This window comes from Salvia splendens, chromosome 10 (assembly GCF_004379255.2).
Source record: "Salvia splendens isolate huo1 chromosome 10, SspV2, whole genome shotgun sequence".
In the NCBI taxonomy this organism is placed as follows: domain Eukaryota; kingdom Viridiplantae; phylum Streptophyta; class Magnoliopsida; order Lamiales; family Lamiaceae; genus Salvia; species Salvia splendens.
This window is the reverse complement of record NC_056041.1, coordinates 25,574,513-25,584,704: the sequence shown is the minus strand read 5'-3', so window position 1 is coordinate 25,584,704 and position 10,192 is coordinate 25,574,513. Positions and strand designations below refer to the sequence as shown.

At 33.9% G+C, this 10,192-nt stretch overlaps 1 long non-coding RNA gene across 2 annotated transcripts; it reads right to left on the bottom strand.

The window, feature by feature from the left end:
• Positions 1-8,350: 8,350 nt before the first annotated feature.
• Positions 8,351-9,835, bottom strand: LOC121751114. 2 transcript variants are annotated; one of them, XR_006039998.1, is made up of 5 exons: positions 9,740-9,835; positions 9,593-9,661; positions 9,223-9,339; positions 9,052-9,128; positions 8,351-8,829 (listed from the first exon to the last, which is right to left on the bottom strand). It is a non-coding gene; the product is annotated as an uncharacterized LOC121751114 (long non-coding RNA). The 2 variants fall into 2 exon arrangements; XR_006039999.1 differs by having other exon boundaries at positions 9,056-9,128.
• Between the last annotated feature and the right edge of the window lie 357 nt (positions 9,836-10,192).

The window sequence follows — 10,192 nt, the reverse complement described above, 5'->3', positions numbered from 1 at the left end:
TGCTGCAGAAAAATTCACTTACTTTAAAGAATTAAGGGTCTGTTCTTACAACACCACCAAGCACAAGTACAAGCACATAAAAATTTTAAGGTGTGCTAACTTTACCAACAGTTGTAAGATTTAAAGACATATATCAACTTATATTAATTGTAAAGTGAACTCACAATAGATAAAGCATTAGATTTTAGGCGGGAGATAGCAACCATGTATGAGGAAATATTTTAATAGACGATAACTTTAAGTTTATAACGGCCTGAACTCAGAACTCCTCCATTGCACCACTCGTCCTTAATTAATAAAACGTCAAATAAAACATACCAATTACTCTTGAGACATAAAACGTCAAATAAAACAAATAACTGACCATCATACATTGACAAATAGCTTAAACTCTTCTTACTAATAATTTGTCTCTTTGCAATGACAAAAACCAAATGAGGAAATGAAGTCACTTGAACAGTTCGAGGTAGTTTTTCAATTAGACGATCAAAATGACAAAAATATGCTGGTAAACTTACAAACTCATTCTATGTGCGAAGTGACTTGTGAACATAGCAACTACAGTTTAGGAAGCCCTCTTTATTCCATTTCACAAAATACCATTAAAAAAATTAGTTGGTTAGGTTTAAGTTCAGAAATTTGCCACTAGATCCACAAGCACACACATACTTGCAAATAACATGCAAAATACAAATAAGATAGTCCCCAGACTACATAGTACAAACATTTAAGATAAGATAAGCATGGAGGTGATCATCAAGTCTAAGTTATTGCAGGTGCTCAAACTCTCACCTTTTCATATGAAAGTAACTTTCATAAAATTAGCATTCATTTGTTAAAATAAGCAATTTTATCCTGTAAAAACAGATATTAAGATGCCAAGATTTGACAACCAATGGGGTTTATATATCAAAGAAACACTAATATAGCACATATTTGTACAGGCATATGAGACAGAAAAATAGGATACTATGTATATATTATTTATAAAGCAGTAAGACAGCAAACAGTGGATTAGAAAAAGTAGAAAAACGTCAGGCACGGTATAACTCACAAAAATATAATATATTTAACAGGTTAATTTTAAATCTGCAAAATGTAGCAAAGAATGAATTAAATAAGTAGAAAAATATAGGTGCAACAACCACGAAGCAGAAGATCAAGCAAAGCAAGCTCAAAAATCAATAAATAGACTTGTGCCTTCAATTTTCCACCCTTTCCACCCGTTCCTTTTATGTTAAGAATGCAGTCGTCCCCTACCACCCTCGACCTTCGGATTGACTAAGTACTTTCTAGTCTATTTATGCACTAGGAACTATCACGGAAAACACATTAGTTGCACAAGAGATAACATTTGCAAGAATGAATCTAAATGCTTAGAGAGACCTTCAAATCGACTACAAGTAACAGTAGCATATGCTGAATTATCTCAGTAGCCTCAAAGCAGCATGATTGCTCTGTAATATGACTCAAATGGAAAGTTTTTCCTGCATACAACCAAGAAAAGGGTTACAGGTTTAGTGCAACATGTAGAAGAATTCCAAGGAGATCAAAATAATTAACTGTTGTATGCCATACCTTCCCCCCGTTTCTTATAATTTAAAAACTCAGTCGCCACCTACCACCCCCGACTTTCAGATCGACTAAGTACATTCTACTCTATTTATGCACTAGGAACTATCACAGAAAACACCTTAGTTGCACAAGAGATAACATTTGAAAGAATGAAACTAAATGCTTAGAGAGGCCTTCAAATAGAATGAATCTAAATGCTTAGAGAGGCCTTCAAATCGACTAAGAGTGACACGAGAATATGCTAAATTATATCAGTAGCTTCAAACGCAACAGAATTGGCACACAGCTCAGTAATCTAAATCAAACAGAAATTCTTTCCTGCATACAGCCAAGAAAAGGGTTACAGGTTCAGTGCAACAGGCAGAAGAATTCCAAGGACACAAAAATAATAAACTGTTGTATGTATTCCACTTCCTACAACTAAACAAAAAATTATACCTAAATGTATGTACAAAGAAGAGAATAATAACCACACATCCTGGTATCGTGAAGATATCGTGTTTTTCAGAATTAGACAAAATACCAACTCCAATTTTATCGTGTATCGACAAGTGTGAGCATCAGAAAGATTTTGCAGTAGTTCTTCAGCTTTAGTATGAATGACACACTTAATATCGAACTAAAGTTAGGTTTAATAAATATATGTTTGACTATTGAAGCAAATATTGGTTGCAGCTTTATACCCTTCAACTCGCTGGAATAAATATTGAGGTGGTCAAAACTAAACTGGATCAGTAATACTCAATGAGACTAGGGACAAACTTCCCAATCTGCAAGCTTCCTCAAAGCATCTAAATCATCTCATAAAGCAATACCCAGCATAAGGTGAGTCGCACGTTGATGCTTAATGACTGATCCTGTAGCAGAAGCATTCACAAAGGATAAACATTATAGGCAAGCTAAAAATTGTAGAACGGGGTAACATTACAACTAACATAGTTAGTTTGAACAGTATTTTACTACACTATTTATATGGGATCATGTTCACTCAGTAAAACAGAATTTGTTGCATCAATCATAATCATCAAACGGACATGTAAATATAACAAACTCAAACATAGTAAACTATGTATAAAACTACCTAACTGGCATATAAGAGATATTAAGTCAATAAAAACTGTTCAGGAACTTAACCAAACAGATCAATTCAACAGAAAAAATAATGCCATCAAATATATAGAAAACGGAGTAGTCTAGATTCCATAAATTGTAGCTAAAATATGAGAAAGATCGGTTACCCTGCCACAGTAGTGGAAACACTAACCTCATAGAAAGTATCTTACTTGACACTAATTGAATGCTCAACTAGCTTCCAAGGCCCATGATTTCTTTTTTAGATGCTAGTGAAGAAAATCGAATACCAAAGTAAGAACTAAAAAGAAAATATGTCTAGTAAGTACTTGGGAAAGAGCTTGTAAAAACATATATTAAGATGACAGGATTTGACAATCAATGGGGTTTATATATCAAAGAAACACTAATATAGCAAATGTATGTACAAGCATAAGAGACAAAGAAAAATAGGATACTATGTATGTATTAATTATAAAGTAGTAAGATAGCAAATAGTGGATTAGAAAAAGTAGAAAAATGTTAGGCACAGTATAAATAATTAAGTAAGATAGCGCGCACATATATATATATATATAACAGATTAATTATAAAGCTGCAAAATGCAGCAAAGAATGAATCAAATAAGCAGAAATATATAAGCGCACCAACCAAGAAACAGAAGATCAAGCAAAGCAAGCTCAAAAATCAATAAGTAGACATGTGCCTTCATTTTTCCACCCTTTCCCCCCGCTTCTTTTAAGTTAAGAACACAGTCGCCCCCTACTACCCTCGACCTTCAATCGACTAAGTACTTTCTAGTCTATTTATGTACTAGGAACTATCATGGGAAAAAACTTAGTTCCACAAGAGATAACATTTGCAAGAATGAATCTAAATGCTTAGAGAGGCCATCAAATCGACTAACAGTAACACGAGAATATGCTGAATTATCTCTGTAGCCTCAAACGCAGCATGATTGCTCTGTAATATGACTCAAACAGAAAGTCTTTACTGCATACACAGCCAAGAAAAGAGGGTTAGAGGTTTAGTGCAACTTGTAGAAGAATTCGAAGGTGACAAAAATAATAAACTGTTATATGTATTCCACATCCTACAACTAAACAAAAAATGATCTAAATGTATGTACAAAGAAGAGAATAACTAACCACACATCCTGGTATCGTGAAGATATCGTGTTATTCAGAATTAGACAAAGAAGTCCAACCCCAATTTTATCAGGTATCCACATGTTTAGAGAATCAGAAAGATTTTGCAGTAGTTCTACATTAATGGCTTAAGTATGAAATGACACACTAAATATCGAACTAAAGTTAGGTTTATAAAAATTAATGGTTGAATATTGAATCAAATATTGGTTGCAGCTTTATACCCTTCAGCTCCCTGGAATAAATAGTAAGGTGGTCAAAATTGACCTGGAGCAGTAGTATGCTACCCTCCATTCCATCCATTGTATAATAACAAGTTAAATTACCCACACACATCAAATACCCCGCAAACAGAAGTCTTGCTCGCCCTCAAGCAAGTTAGACAAATAAGCACATTCACAAGACCCAGGATTTGACGACTACAATAAAAGCTCGGATTTCCCACCTGCTGGAAACCTAGTACCTTCTCGCGTACCAAAATGTTGCAAACAAACCTCTACCATTGTATCTTTATCAGAATAAAAAACATAGTGCTCTGCCAATATAGATCATCTTTGAAACATTCCAACATTCAATTTTGATTGATAGATTAAATTGTTTTCTTTAAATATATACTACCATCTTTCCTGTCATCTTAACAAGATCATTCTTACCTTCCTACCTTCCTTTTCTGGTATTAAAATTCTTTTTTATTAAGCGTATTCCCTACAAAACAGTGTGAATCATTTGCATATCATATAAGACCCCGAGCAAATTAAGTGTTATTTAAACATGGTTTTTAACATGATTTTCAAATCTTAAGCGAAAGGAAGGAAAAGTTTAATATCATAGTAAAAAGAGAGTTTCTTTTGTTTCTTTTATCATCACTAGAAAAGGTAAGTACTACATCACAAGAAAAGTTACATAAGATGATCTCTTACAAAAACAGTGTGAATTATTTGCAAATCATATAAGACCCCGAGCAAGAAGATTGTCAGTCTTAGATTTTCCGAAACAGGCAGGCAGTACTTTAAAAAGTACAGAATGCAATCATGCACATAATGAATAACTATGGTGAGTTAAGCAAGTTTATTAAAGAAAAAATAAAGTGCAGCTTTAAGAAGCAGCATTGTGACCATCTGCTAGAATGTTTCATTATCTAAATTGCAATATAAGAAATATAGGACATGAAGAAATAATCAATGCCCGATTTCAGCATGGAAGGAAGGCATATATTCAAATTACCTCAGCAGTTGTACATCATCTACATTCAAAAATCCTGGAACTAAAGACTCTACATGACAAAACAGTGAACCTACATGCTTACTAATCATTTGTATCTCTTTGCAAGGACAAAAACCAAATGAGGAAATGAAGTCACTTGAACAGTTCGTGGTAGTTTTTCAATTAGACGATCAAAATGACAAAAATATGCTGGTAAACTTACAAACTCATTCTATGTGCTAAGTGACTTGTGAACATAGCAACTACAGTTTAGGAAGCCCTCTTTATTCCATTTCACAAAATACCATTAAAAAAATTAGTTGGTTAGGTTTAAGTTCAGAAATTTGCCACTAGATCCCACAAGCAAACACATACTTGCAAATAACATGCAAAATACAAATAAGATTGTCCCCAGACTACATAGTACAAACATTTAAAATAAGCATGGAGGTGATCATCAAGTCTAAGTTATTGCAGGTGCTCAAACTCTTACCTTTTCATTTGTAAGTAAATTTCATAAAATTAGCATCCATTTGTCAAAACAAGCAATTTTATCCTGTAAAAACAGATATTAAGATGCCAAGATTTGACAACCAATGGGGGTTTATATATCAAAGAAACACTAATATAGCACATATTTGTACAGGCATATGAGACAGAAAAATAGGATACTATGTATACATTATTTATAAAGCAGTAAGACAACAAACAGTGGATTAGAAAAAGTAGAAAAAACGTCAGGCACGGTATAACTCACAAAAATATGGAGTAATATATTTAACAGGTTAATTTTAAATCTGCAAAATGTAGCAAAGAATGAATTAAATAAGTAGAAAAATATAGGTGCAACAACCAAGAAGCAGAAGATCAAGCAAAGCAAGCTCAAAAATCAATAAATAGACTTGTGCCTTCAATTTTCCACCCGTTCCTTTTATGTTAAGAACTCAGTCGCCCCCTACCACCCTCGACCTTCGGATCGACTAAGTACTTTCTAGTCTATTTATGCACTAGGAAATATCACGGAAAACACCTTAGTTGCACAAGAGATAACATTTGCAAGAATGAATCTAAATGCTTAGAGAGGCCTTCAAATCGACTACAAGTAACAGTAGAATATGCTGAATTATCTCAGTAGCCTCAAAGCAGCATGATTGCTCTGTAATCTGACTCTAATTGAAAGTTTTTCCTGCATACAACCAAGAAAAGGGTTACAGGTTTAGTGCAACATGTAGAAGAATTCCAAGGAGATCAAAATAATAAACTGTTGTATGTATTCCGCTTCCTACAACTAAACAAAAAATTATATGTAAATATATGTACAAAGAAGAGAATAACTAACCATACATCCAGGCATAGTGAATATATCATGTTCTTCAGTATTAGACAAAGTGTAGAGCATTAGAAAGATTTTGCAGTAGTTCTTCATTGATGGCTTTAGTATGAATGACACACTAAATATCGAACTAAAGTTAGGTTTATAAAAATAAATGGTTGAATATTGACGCAAATATTGGTTGCAGCTTTATACCTTTCAACTCACTGGAATAAATAGTGAGGTGGTCAAAATTGAACTGGAGCAGTAGTACGCTACCCTCCATTCCATCCATTGTATAATAAAAAGTTAAACAATTACACACACACATCAAATACCCCCAAACATAAGTCTTGCTCGCCCTCAATCAAGTTAGACAATTAGGCACATTTACAAGACATTAGATAATCCTCTACTTCAAGTCACGTCAAATCACACGAATCATTTAGAGAAATTAGGTTGACCCCGAATTCACTCTCGGGTAAGACTTTAGAACAAGAATTGTACACGAACTAATTCCCTAAGAGCTAGGCATCCAATGCTTCAATGTAAGTTCGATTTATGTCTTGGGAGTCTCAAACCATCGTCACTAATTCATAAAGAGAATTTCTTCCGGCTATTCTTTATTTTAAGCACATAAGATCTTTCTCCCAAACTCAAGCGAAATTCATTGCTCACAAGTCAATATGATGCATAAATCAAAAGGACTTATTCATTTGGATGTAATGGGGCTTATGGTAAAGGTGTGATCATATTTGGTTAAGTAGCTTATCACATTCTTAAAATACTAGCACATCTATCAAGGAATCCTTCACAACATCCTTCACATCTCACTCAATGCGTGCAAAATTCTACTCAATGCGTGCAAAATTCTGACAACTCAACACCCCAAACTTGAGATTTTTCTACCATCTAAGCAAAGTCATCTTATTCTTTTGAGCATATTTCTGTTTTTTGCTCGATTTTTTTTTCTAGCCTTGGCTTTTTTTTTACACATGAAAGGCTGCCTTTTTATTTTATTTTTTTTACTAGCCTTGGCTTTTTTTTACACATGCAAGGCTGCCTTTTTATTTTATTTTTTTTACTAGCCTTGGCTTTTTTTTACACATATAAGGCTGCCTTTTTTTTTCTAGCCTTGGCTTTTTTTACACATTAAAGGCTGCCTTTTTATTTGATTTTTCTTTGAAGACACAACTTTTTTCACTTTCTATCTCAATATGAATGAATACCACCTGATGAATGTTCCAGGACTTCCATCTTTTACTTGCCACCAGAAATACCCTCCCAAGAATGTGCTAGCATTTTAATTTTAGTGACTAGGGTAGAAAATATAGGCTAACAAATGGATATAATAACTAGGCTAATATAGTGACTTCAAAATTTCCAGCAAAGAAACTAGGCTTTTGGGGCTCAAACGGGCTCACTAGGGGTTTATGTAGGGTTAGGCATGTGATAATTTGGATATGAGGCTTTTTTTCCTATTGCCTAAATCATTTTTATGCACCAATATCAACAAGATTGCAACTCATAAAGCTCTCATTCAGTCGATCGGCCCTATGGCTTTTTCAATTAATTTTTCAAAACCGGAATAGTTCTCTCTCCTTAGCTCAAGAAATCGGGCACCAAAGAACACTCTTGTCACTTTATCTGAAGCACGGGAAACCTAGTTCTCCAGAAGTTAGTAAGCAACAACAAGTTTACAAACCAACCCTTGAGAGAAATGAAGTCTACACTAATAACCCATAAAAAAGTGGTGAAAGTAGTGACAATCAATAGAGAGAAAATCTTGCATGCATGCACAAATAGCAAGTGGTGAAACTTTGTCCATCGAAGCATTTCATCCTCAGTACAGAGTAGCATAGTACTAGGGCAATTTTTGGATATTTATGAAGCTAATATCCGTTGTTTATCAATTGGTGATGTGTATGAAATCATTAAAAACTAGGGAGATGCACATATTAGAGAGCCACTGCTGACAACCTCTCGGAAATTTACTCTTAATCATAACATGTCAATAAAAAAAACATTTAAATTCTCTATAAAATCAACATCAATTACAAAAAAAAACATTTAAATTCTCTATAATATCAACATATCAGGCATGTATAAGAATAAATAGCAGTTAGGCACTCATGTATAAGTAGGAAACATCACAAGTTGAATATATTATACGAGTTTGAATGACACCCGAAAAAGATGAGAAGTAGAGTTACCAGAATCCTCAAAGACCAAGATTTGATGACTACAATAAAAGCTCGGATTTCCTACCGGCTGGAAACCTGGTACCTTCTCACATACTAAAATGCTGAAAGCAAACCTCTACCAGTATATCTTTATCAGAACAAAAGACATAATACTCTGTCAATTTAGATCATCTTCGAAACTTTCCAACATTCAATTTTGATAGATCGATTAAATTGTTTTCTTTAAATATATACTGCCATCTTCCCTGTCATCTTTACAAGATCAGTCTTACCTTCCTTTTCTGGCCTTAAAATTCCTTTTTATGAAGCTTATTCCCTACAAAACAGTGTGAATCATTTGCATATCATGTAAGACCCCGAGCAAAATAAGTGTTATTTAAACGTGGTTTGTATTAACGTGATTTTCAAATCTTAAGCGAAAGGAAGGAAACGTTTTATATCATAGAAAAAAGAGAATTTCTTTCGTTTTCTTTTATCATCACGAGAGAAAATAAGTACTACATCACAACATGAGATGATCTCTTACAAAAAAATGTACCTACTCTTTTTTTCATCAGGGCCGGGAGTTCAATATAGGAAGCTAGTTGCTCCTGCAGTCCACCTGTTCCCAAGCTCCTGCAAGAAGAAACAAACTTCATTAAAATCTTATCAAGAAGAAAACAGATATGATTATGATAAAAATATATATAAAAAAACAGATGCACTTAACATTTTATGGAAAAAGATGAATGACATCCATAGGTTAAGCTAGAGAGGTTTTACACGGACTAAATGATCTTCCGATGCAGCACGAACGATTCGGCACTCAAACTAACTTACAAATAACCTACAAAGAAGATTGTCAATCGTAGATAGCCTTAAAATTACATAAAGTACAGAATGCACTCGTGCACATAATGAATAACTATGGTGAGTGAAGCAAGTTTATTAGAGGAAAAAAAAGTGCAGCTATAAGAAGCAGCATTGTGATCATCTGCTAGAATGTTTCATTATCTAAATTGCAAAATAAGAAAGGTAGGACGTGAAGAAATAATCAATACCCGATTTAAGCATGGAAGGAAGGCATATATTCAAATTACCTCAGCAGTTGTACATCATCTTCATTCAAAAATCCTGGAACTAAGACTTTGCATGACTTAACAGTGAACCTACATGCAATTGAGTATTAGAATATAGACATGTACTACTACTTGATTAACCAAGGGAAGAGTTAGAAGCAGGCATACATAAGTCCTTGCTAACTGTGGACACTTTGTCATCTGACAGTTTCTAATAGTCCTACTCTATGAACCAAATGAACATGTTGAGAAACAGATCCTTCTCATCTGGGATTGAAACAAATGTTATTAGTTGTTAAATATTACTATCAAGCAGCATACCCTGATTGAAACCAAAAATTACTGAATCATTTACCCTGGTATACATTAGGAACAAAGCAACGAAGGTTTGCAATCACTTTAATCAACAAAGACGTTCTCTGATGAGCATAAGATGAACATGGTACACTGCAAGGGGTGAATTCAAATTTATGTGTCCATATACATTGACGATATAGGGTGTTTAAGACCCACGCAATAGTTATAACTGACTAATTTGGTGAAATAAGAATTATTGAGATGATGTAGATAATACATACTCTAATGGTGCATCCTCTTCACAAACTAGAATGTTAGACGAGC